Source organism: Botryllus schlosseri, chromosome 15, assembly GCF_051294905.1.
Source record: "Botryllus schlosseri isolate E-star chromosome 15, Bs_hap1, whole genome shotgun sequence".
NCBI classification, from domain to species: domain Eukaryota; kingdom Metazoa; phylum Chordata; class Ascidiacea; order Stolidobranchia; family Styelidae; genus Botryllus; species Botryllus schlosseri.
Window position 1 is genome coordinate 9,484,126 of NC_137250.1, and position 10,676 is coordinate 9,494,801.

Consider the following 10,676-nt stretch of genomic DNA (forward strand, 5'->3'; position numbering starts at 1 on the left):
ACATCACTATTCGTCACTAGCTAAAACGGCTGTGGTGATGGCAACAGCATTCCATCGCGGGGAAATCTGCTGATATGAACGAGCATATTGCCTTGACGTGCAATGGCCCAAAAACACTGCCAAGACCGAGACGCTTAGAAATGGCTTAGGGCAGTGGTTCCCAAACTGGGGAGCTCGAAAGCATCTGAGATGCGCTCAAATGCGGAGATGCGCTCAAATGAAAAAATATTCGCGCTACGTGCGATTTACCTCATATTCATAGTTATTGCTCTGTGTATAGTCCGGAATTCATCTTATAGAATGCTCTCATCAACAGCCATAACCTTCCATGCCATCAAACTAGCCGTTGGGATTGCTAGCATTCTGGTTGCATTTTGTGATATGACGATTTTTCAGTATCATAAAGGGTGCATGTCTAAAAAAGGTTTGAGAACGACTGGATTAGGGCTTCCCCATAAGATCAAGCTTTACGTGGAGATGGTCTTTCAGCTAGTAACGTATCTCGCTGGTCCCAATATCGATTCCTTAGTCGCTGAAAAGCGTTCCTAGGTATCGTACACAGCTCACAGTTCAAAATAAAATAAAATTGATGATTATGGTTTTTTGTTGTATTTGTATTCATTGAATAAAATATTATTTCTCTTGTGGTCAATATACCCATCGCCTATGTTAGGTAGCTCACCGTTGTAATGAAATAGAGTTTTAGAACGTGGCTGCCTATTTTACATCGATATCGAATTCATGCGGCCCGCGGCCTCTACGAAATTTGAAAAGTGGCCCGCGGCCCGTTTTGAGTTGGCGACCCCTGATCTAAAGCTACCGCGGTATTGATTGCGAAAATATAAATTTTATTCTGCTAGTGGTCCTGGAACTCGCCAGAATCAATCTCGACTGTTGCATTGTGACGCGGCAATACCGTCTAGGAGCATGTGAGAAGCAGCGCAAACCGCAAGCGTATTGGCCATTGTTGCGCAAGCGATTGAGCATTCACACTGTCACTCTCGTGCGCATTTGCTCCTGAGCTATCATATCGTAATCTAGCAGCCCACGGCGTGTCCTAATCTGGAAAAGTGGATTCTGACATTTTAGCAGAACACCGATGAAACTTTCTGGATGAAAGATATGCAATATATATTTCGCTTTTTTTGCTGTTAAAAGCAGTATTTGTATTTCTCTTTCAATTCCCAGTATCATACTTTGAATTCTAATTCGTTTCGGTTCTCTTGCCTGGAGGACAAGTGTATGTATAATGCTTTTATTTTCCGAAAATAAAGCTACACTATATGGCATTTGTACGGTCTGTCATATTGTTTATAAACGTATACTATAATCGCGCAAAGTGTTAACACCATATCCAATACAACTTCTCCGTCGTTGATCTTCGACTAACCTACGGGCCTTATAATATGGGGGAGGGTGCCGCATGCTATTTTCTAAAACGGGGTGTTCTAGCAAACAAAGGACTATAGTATCACATTTCCATATCAATACTATCATTTGCAACCCATGATGCGGATAAATACTTATACTGTCGATGCCTGGGATGCATCAACATGAATCAAGCTCTCTAAGCCTTACGCATAGCCAGGCCGTGTTATTTTTGGCATATGCCAAAACTGCCAAAAATAACTTATTTTTGGCATTTTTCGATTTTTACTTTTGGCACTTTTGGCATCGTCCTCTAAATAGTTAGTTTCAGCCTCGAATTAGTCACAAAAACGCTTTATTTGGGCTATTTTGTCAAAAGACACCACAAAATGTGCAGCATCCACGTATAATCAGTGCCAACAAACAATAAGAAGAAGAAAAATCCTAACGATTTCATAGGTTAATAATATCAAACGAAACCACAAAATGTGCAGTATCCATCGGAATCGGTGCCAATAAGCAAAAAAAGAAAGAGAAGCCTAACAAACACGCTCAACAGCTGATTGTTACAGCTGTTGAATAGACTTGAATCGTTTGCACTGTAACAGTGCTTCCAAACTCAGGTCAGCTAAGTTTCTCCTAAATTCATTTCTCATCCAGCGAATCTGGGAAATATCGGCTTCAACAGTAGCCGTTGAGGGAAAGAATGTTTCCAGTCATCCACAAAAGGTTTTCAGAGCTTAAAAATCTTTGGAGGGCCGAACCGGCTTCCATGCATCATGAAAAGAGATCACTTCGCCAGTACCATCGATCTCATCGCGAAAAGAATTTTCTTCCCGATCCTTTTCCAGGAGTTTCCTGTGTTGTCTCTCAACACATTCTATTTAGTAGCCCGACTATCATTTCTCCTTCAGTCTACCGCAGGGGTGTCAAACATACGGCCCGCGGGCCGCATCCGGCCCGCCAGACGATTTCATCCGGCCCGCGAAGCAATTCCGAGTAAATTGAAAAATGCTTATAATATCCAGCACATGTGTATAAAATGTTCAAGTTTTTTTATTATTTTTATAGTAGATACTTCCATTACACAATCCTTGAAGACAGCAAATGTCGAGCATCTTCAATTTCCATGGCCACATTATAGCCCCCGATTGGGCGACATTGACAGCCAATTTCGAGTAGGAAAAAAGTGCACACTGAGTTTAGGGTTTTATGGGAAAATGAAAGAAAAAGTAGTTCTTCACAGAAGCGAAAACATTTAAATTTCTGTGGTTGCACTGCTGTGTCACTTCCGCCTCGACAGGTCCACGGACTCCAGAGAAACCAGAAGCGAGATATATTAATTAGAAAAAATGCATTCCAACGTATGTGGCTACAGTTAAATATGTTTTCCTCACAACCCATGCGCCGGGCTAATGCCAGATCACGGCTGAAGCATGGTGAGCATAAGAATATGCCAAGTGCCAACTTATATCGTCGTAAGCGCCACTGTTTTAGAGGTTCATAAACTGTATTCAACCAGCCAAGCATCGTATTTGCCTTTTCGATTGTTCGCGAATAAAGGTGTTGCTGATTGATAGAATGAAACCCACTATGATCCGGGGTGCAATGTAGGCCTAATTATACTATTATAATGATCTATGGTGCAATGTATGCCTAATATATACTATTATAATTATCTATATAAGCTTAGTAATAAAGTATTCAAGTGAAAAGCAAGGGCATGAGATAGGCTATAATGGAAACATCGACTGATCCGGCCCGCGAGCAATTTGAAGGTTTGAATCCGGCCCGCGACGCAATTTGAGTTTGACACCCCTGGTCTACCGAGATATTTTCGGAGGACTTTTGTCACTTCAGGTGGCTTGAATATTACCAACTCGCATGGAAGAGTCCTGGGAAGGTTAGCTTGTTTAAGAACATTGACGCACACGCAACAAGACTCTGGCAAAACGAGACTATGCGGCTCCGAAATAGCCAGACAATTTGTTGCGTCACAATGTTCAACTCGATCACAATGCAAAAATCGTGGTTGATTTTGGGAGTTCCAGTTCCATGAGCAGAATATAATTTATATTTTATTAATCAGTACTGCGGCAGCTTCTCATTGATACCCGTTTTATCAAATTTAGTGCTCAACAAGCCGGTCAAAAATGGTCGTAAAATTGCCTTTGGACAAATGGAAAGTATGACGTACACCAAATGCAGTCAGCCGTTCAATCTCGCTGTACCCACGCCATTTAGGACACCATGCCTTCACCCCTAATAAGTGGGCTGGACCCAGATTAAGAAACCTGCCTTTCACAAACGCTCTTCTCGCTTGTAACGCGGCCCTGTTAACACAACACCATGAACGAAATACACTATTTGGCAGGCCGTATTATTTTGGGCATATGCCAAAAATTGCTTATTTTTGGCATTTTCAAATTTTTATTTTTGGCAGTTTTGGCATCTGGCTCCTGAAATGCCAAAAATAACACGGCCTGCGCATAGCTAAATATACAGCTTTTGACAGCCCAGGCGAACGAAGTACAACTACTTACTTACTTGAGTAAATTAAAAGTCAGTCAATCCTACTTCTACTTCAAGTAGTATTAAGTCGTTCTTAAAAGTACTACTTCTACTTGTACTTGAGTATATTTTTGCGTCGCTACTTCTACTTGAGTAGCTTTCTTGTCTACTTTGACCACTTCTAGTCTCTATAAGCGAGACAATAATGATGCTACGAGTATAGGTGAGGCTTCGCAACAATATTTCTGCAAACCCATGCCGTGACTATTGTTATTTTAATGCATATTTTTGCATAACAACACTAAACATAATCAAATTTATTGAAGTAAAAGTGACAGTGCACTTACACTAGGGTCTGTAAAGTTATATATAAACTGCATGTAGGTATAGTGCAAGTAAGCTACAAAATAGATCGAAGCAGTAATAGGCCTGCTTCATTATTAACCACATCTGCATATAGACGCAGATATGAATGTTACTATATAGGGTTCGGGTCGCCGGGCCCCTTGCATTTGGGTATGATCTCTTTGCATGGACAGTGGAACATTCAATAAAATTTGCCGATCACATAATACATTACGTTGTAGCTGCAATGAGCAAGACATTGATGATAGCCCCCGGCTGCGCAAAGAAGCGTATTTCCGGCTTCCGTGCTTGGTGTTGCGCACTTCCTTCGTATACAGGGATATCTAGGGCTTGATTCTTATCACGCAGGACAGGAAGTAGCTGCTCTATGATAATTTCATTGAATATAGCCTCTGGCTACGGAAAGAAGCGTATTTCCGGTGTCCGTGATTGGTACGTAATAAGTACCATAGGAGCCTACACTGCGTATACTTCGTATATTACATAACTTTTACGATAAATACTCTCGGACACGAGAAAGTAAATCACTTCATTTTGTTGCCGACGAGAAGACAACATCACAGCGAGATGAAACCAGGTGAGAAACGTTATTCGCGGCGCGGTGGCGTCGGAATTAGCTTTTGCCCGGTCGCGGTCGGTAACTTATTTCACCTTTTATCGACATGAAATGCATTCGCAATGAAAACTTGAACAAGCATGCCGCTACAGCACGCACTCCTGTAACCGATCAAATCTTACAGTACAATCCTCCCCAAAATTATTCGCAAACTATGACGCAGTTTAGGACAGTCGACTAGCATATGGGTTAAGAAATATTTTCAGAGTTTCATTTTGTCAAAGAACATATTTGGTGGATTTAATCCAACAAATAGCCTATTTAGCATCAAGTATTTAGTAGTTATTTTTGTGAGCTGAAAAATTACCAAAATGCAAAAATGCACGCGCTGTCGATAAGCATGTGGCGTCTAAGCTTCTCAACACCAGCCGACTGTAGTACGCGTTGTTTTACAAAAACCTAGAACGAGTTGAGAGTGGTTCGTGCTAAAAGTCGGCAAGTCATGAAGGGATCATAATAGGAATTTTGGTTTGGTGTAAAATCACCAATGTCGTGGGAACACCATGAATAGTGAAAAATAATCACGTACCTCTCCTGTCACTGCAATAGGAATTCAATACGAAAATTTAACTGTTATTTCTGTACCAACAACCAAGCGATTCACTACGCTGACCATGGCATTCTTTATCATTCTAATTATAGACGCTATTATTAACAGGTCAGATTCGAAGGCTACGTTAACTGACGACACCATCATGCCTCTGAATATCCACACTCTCCAAGAGCCCCCCGCCACTCTGCAAATATAATCACAATTGCTGATATACATATATCTTCATCGGGCAATGTTTCGACGCGCGTTGTAACTCACCACTTACCATACTCGGCGTACAGCGCTATACCCGTATGCGTATAGTCTACTATTATCCTTGACGTAGGCCTATCACCACCAATATCATTCCATAATAATGCAATACTTAATTTTCGATTTTTGTATCCGGCTGCAGTTCAATAAGAGTGGGATTACCATATCTTCGTGGCTCAGATCCAAGACAATCTTTAGCGCCTACTAGCGGGTTTTACAATGAGGTATGAAACATTGTCTGTCAATATGACGTCACAGCATCAAAGCTTGCCTATCGACTGTATGCAGGAGTGGAACATAGGTCCCGAGTTGGACCGTCTCTAATGTGAGCTCTGGTGATTGCTGCATTGTATTTTCATTTGGTCTGAATTGGACAGATTTCATCACGGGCGTTAGCTGGCCGGCCGGTCGTGTGCGTCAAGGTCAGCCATGCTATATTGTTAGGTCACTGAATGTATGAGGTTGTGTGTTGAAACCAGGACCGAAACAACATTTTTCAGCGTCCTACCGCCCAAAAACACTGATCATTGGTCCACTAAAGGGTAAGCGATGCAACTTCCGGGGGTGGGCTTACTATAGGCTGCTATGCATCAAGGTTGTTGAATTTTGTGAGTGATTCCCGTCAATAATATTGATTCTTCCACATATTACCTCTCTCCGCCCCAGTTTTTGGAGTTAGCGGTAGAGATGGTGGTGGATGATGACGATTTCGCCGATCCAGAGAGCGTATAATTGTACATCGTTCAGTCATATTAATGTCACACGGATTAGCCTATATATGAGCTGAAATGACGATCCGCAACAGCAGGTTGTAGCCTACATGCTACATCCGGTGGTTTCCAACCTTTTATGGTCACGACTCCATTTCCAATTTCAAGAAATTTCTGTGGCACACCTCAAATTTTGATAAGCTGACTACTAAAAAAAGGTCAGCAACTTTGCCCTGACTTACGCATGGCCTGATCACGTTCAACGTCTTCCCGGTCATCAGAATAAAGGCAAACGACCCCAAGATCTAGAACCAACTGTCCTTGACTAAAGAATCCAAACTAGGGTTACCATATTTGGTAATCGGGAAATGAGTACACTTTTACCAAATCAGAAAAGGTAGTTGATCAAGGCCGATTTCGCTATTTTTTCTGTAAAATTTTGTGATTAGACTAAAAATAAAGGTCGTCACTTTCGATCGTACCACGAACGTCCGTATTTGCTCTTTAGCGTCGTTTATGACCGTTTTCACTCGAATCTTTCCGTTATCTTAGCTGTGAAAGCTGTAAAGGAGGACGAATTGGAAAAAAAAGACATTTAGGCGTCCTCAGAGGACATTTTCAAAAACCTGAAAAGGAGGACAAATCCTCCTAAAAGAGAATGTACGGCAACCCTAACCCAAACGGCCCTAACCGACTCTCAGAATATAGCCTACCGTTGTTGCATTTTTGCGATGGTGGTGGACCCCATATTATATTCAATAAATTACGGACGTATGCCAACCCTAAATGAGAGTAACCGAAGCTAGTATCGCATTCCGTCCTTTTCGTTCGCACCGCACAATAGCTCGCAGTCGCCAGAGCAGGCTTGAACAACTAAAGAAAATTTTTAGCGTTTCCAAGTTAGATTAGAATTAAAATTACAGCTACAGTAGAATTAGAATTATAGCTACACCTTTCTATCCAAATTAGATTAAAATTAGAATTATAGCTACACACTACACAGTTATATCCAAATTAGATTGAAATTAGAATTATAGCTATACAGCAGTTCTTTTTTCAAATAAAGTTAGAATTAAAATTACTATAATTGGACCATAGCAATTAACAACGTAGCTACGTTAGCTAGCCTACGTTGTAAATTGCTATGATTGGACGTTGAATCAAGTTTCGTTAATATCAAATCATCGCTCATTCTTATGATTATGATAATAGCAAATGCCTGTGAAGCAAGCTTGGCTCATTCCGCACTATACAGTTCTCTTGTATCATTTACCGGAAAACCAGAAATTAGATTAGAATTAGTGCAAAGATTAGATTAAAATCAGATTAGCGGCAAATCGCTCTAATCATAGTCTAATTGGACAACTAGAATTGTCTAATTGTCCAAGTCTGCGGCAGAGTCCGAACGCAGAAAAACATTAACATAGCACTTACCGACGGACTGAATCTCGTGCGAGACAGCATCCTCCATTCCATTCAGGTCAGACAATCTGCATGGTGTTGACTTTGAGTCTATTTCTCGCTTCATTCCGAATCGTCAACGGGCAACGGGCGCCCCCAGGTGGACATGCGGTGCCCAGCGACGCTTCGCCACCAGGTGCCCGTATGAATGTTACTTGTTAGGTATATGCTTCGCACCGCTAATGGACAGTATGCTTAATTGCTTCTGATTGTAGCGTAGCCGATCCATCGCATATCAACGAGCAGCCTTTGCTAGAGTGACCAATGACCATATTTGAGAGTGCTAAATCTCGATCAAACTATTGATGCCGCTTGAGTAGAGCGTTTTACTCAGTTTTCTTCTTATAAGTGTCGATCTGTCATACCTGTCACGTGTGACCTATTTAAAGTGGAAGTGACATATGAATGAAAAAGAGGTAACATATAAATGGTTTTACAGCCATCTCGATTCTCCGACACCGTTATCTAGGCTACTGTCGGCTACTCCATCCATACATAACCAATGATATTCACAAAGATGTTACGTGTACTTCTTGAAAGCAAGGTTACAAAAAAACTCTGTCCAAGGCAAATTCAATAGCAACAACAAATGTCAAACTATAGAACAGTGCTCTTCAACCGGGGTTGTCGTACACCCTAGGGTGTACCAGAATTTGCAAAGGGTGTACCACTCGGATGGGGTGTACAGGGGTGTACCAGATCCGAATTACAATGAGCCGATGGCTAGCTATCACAAAGGCAGGTTTATGGGCCAGTACAGGTTGACGCACAGGTTAATGAGCAATATGGTACTATAGAGACTGTAGTACATCCTCTATACTGGTACGATGTTATCTCAAGTGTAATACTGTACACCGCTTGATTGTGATGTCATAAGCAAATATTTCTCCTACTCATTTAGCCGTCGGCAATAGACCAATGGTTGCGTTTGGTGTTGGAAAGTATGCAGTTAACAAACATGTGTTCAGCTAGTCATTTGTATTTTAGTGATTTTTGAGGGAACCGCCGCGATAGCTCAGACTTCTTGAATCGGTACTTCCTACCCGACGTTAATAAATACCGCAATGCACATAAATGAAGTGACGTAGCCAGCCTGAGTCGAAACAGCTTCCATGTTGAAATCGAAACCCTTTTGTTTTAAAATGCCGATTTTATGTCCAATACTTCGCCATACATTTGCAATTTAGTATTTTGTTAATTAGTGATGCAAATTAGCGAAAAATAGACTGTGTGTAGCGGCATACTATCTGAGGTTACTGACATTTCTTGCAGCCCAAGTGCTACTATCGACTGTGTGTGGTGTGGGGCAGGCCTGATACGTAGTAGGCTGGTGCGCCTGCTTTCATCGCTGATTTGAATTACCGCTTCTGCAGCAGTAACTTTACCTACTCTCTCCCCAATAGCCTACTGTTACATTTAGGTTGATTATCATTCGTAATGTCATGCTGCTTTTGGGCTAACACGAAATAAATTCCAATTTGCGTGGCGGGCGGCTTAACTGGCTGCGAATAGACTTTGACCAATACTATTTTATTCAAATCCGACTTTTTTGACGGCAATAACTCCGCTTCTACTGGTTGGAATTGAACCAAATTTGAAGAACATCATTTTCATGGACAACCTAATACTTTCATGGGTGAACAGAAAAATTTCAAATTTTTCGGTATTTATTTTATATAATAAATAGAAACTTTCTTCTTCCGTAGCAATGCGACTACCGGGTGGAATTGAACCAAATTTGGTGTGTAGGCTTAAGTTAGGTAACCTAACAATTTTATCAAGTAGCCAGTACGATTTGAGAAAAAAAGTCACTTTTGAAGACCCCTAATGAACAGGGGTGTACGAGTTTTGAGCAAACGTTAAAAGGGTGTACCACGTCGAAAAAGGTTGAAGAGCACTGCTATAGAATGTTTACACTCTATAGTCGAACACTCAAAACACATTTCCAATTTCGCGAGCTCAGGTGTATTTTGAAAGTAATTCTTCAAAAATCCAGAATTACAATTGTAATTTTCGATTGCAATTACGATCACGATAATTTGGCAATTTCCTCCTCAATCAACAGCTCAATAGAACGGTTAAATAATTTTAATCCAATTTATTTAATCCAATTAATCCTTTTCGGCAAAGAATTCCAGACAAATGTTACGGAATTCTCAAAAATACCAGAATTCAATATTGCGTTTCCGGTCTCCCCAGCGTTGCTGCTGAACCCAGCTCAATGCTGATTTTCTGCAAGCATTTACAAATTTTGCAATACAATTTTTGAAGGCTATTTGTGTAAAAAAAACAACCTACATTAACGGAACCCTATGACTATGCCCAGCTTGCAAGCATAGCCCACTACGATATGAAAATTAAATACGAGATGGGAAAATTTTTTATTCGAACAGTTTGCGAAGACCAAACATCATCAAAAACCTGTCGTGAATGGAAGGATAAGGGCGATTGCAACAACTACCAACAATTTATGAAAAATCAGTGTGAGAAAACCTGCGGATTTTGCTAACGAGTAAGATAAATGATCGATCTTATGTGTAAAGTACAGTTGTACTTTTAATTTCGACCTCATCCTCAGGGGAAATGCTGACACGAAGATGAAGCCTCATCCATGAAAAAGGTTACACAAGAGATCACTTTTTGAATTATAAGAACCTAGTTTCGAGATGAATACATATTGTCCAAAGATGTAGCTAATCAGCACCGTAAGACTACGTCAGGCATTGCCGTTGCAACCGATTGACGGACTTGCTGTGCGTTGCATCCGCTACTGCCCTGGTTGTGAATACTCAATCCACAAATACACCATTTTTCAGATATGTGATTGTCGTAGAAAGCG

The 10,676-nt window shown here is 41.0% G+C and overlaps 2 long non-coding RNA genes across 2 annotated transcripts in view; one reads left to right on the top strand and one right to left on the bottom strand.

The window, feature by feature from the left end:
- The window catches only part of LOC145457243 (uncharacterized), a 109,300-nt gene extending 99,373 nt beyond the window's left edge, over positions 1–9,927 (bottom strand). The window contains exons 1-2 of the long non-coding RNA XR_013920813.1: positions 9,753–9,927; positions 7,811–8,449 (exon numbers count right to left, since the gene is read on the bottom strand). This is a non-coding gene — a long non-coding RNA (uncharacterized LOC145457243). The remainder of the gene's footprint in view (positions 1–7,810; positions 8,450–9,752) is intronic.
- Positions 4,605–10,632, top strand: LOC145457241 (uncharacterized). The gene is made up of 4 exons (XR_013920810.1): positions 4,605–4,822; positions 7,857–7,973; positions 10,231–10,349; positions 10,416–10,632. It is a non-coding gene; the product is annotated as an uncharacterized LOC145457241 (long non-coding RNA).
- Positions 10,633–10,676: the final 44 nt, after the last annotated feature.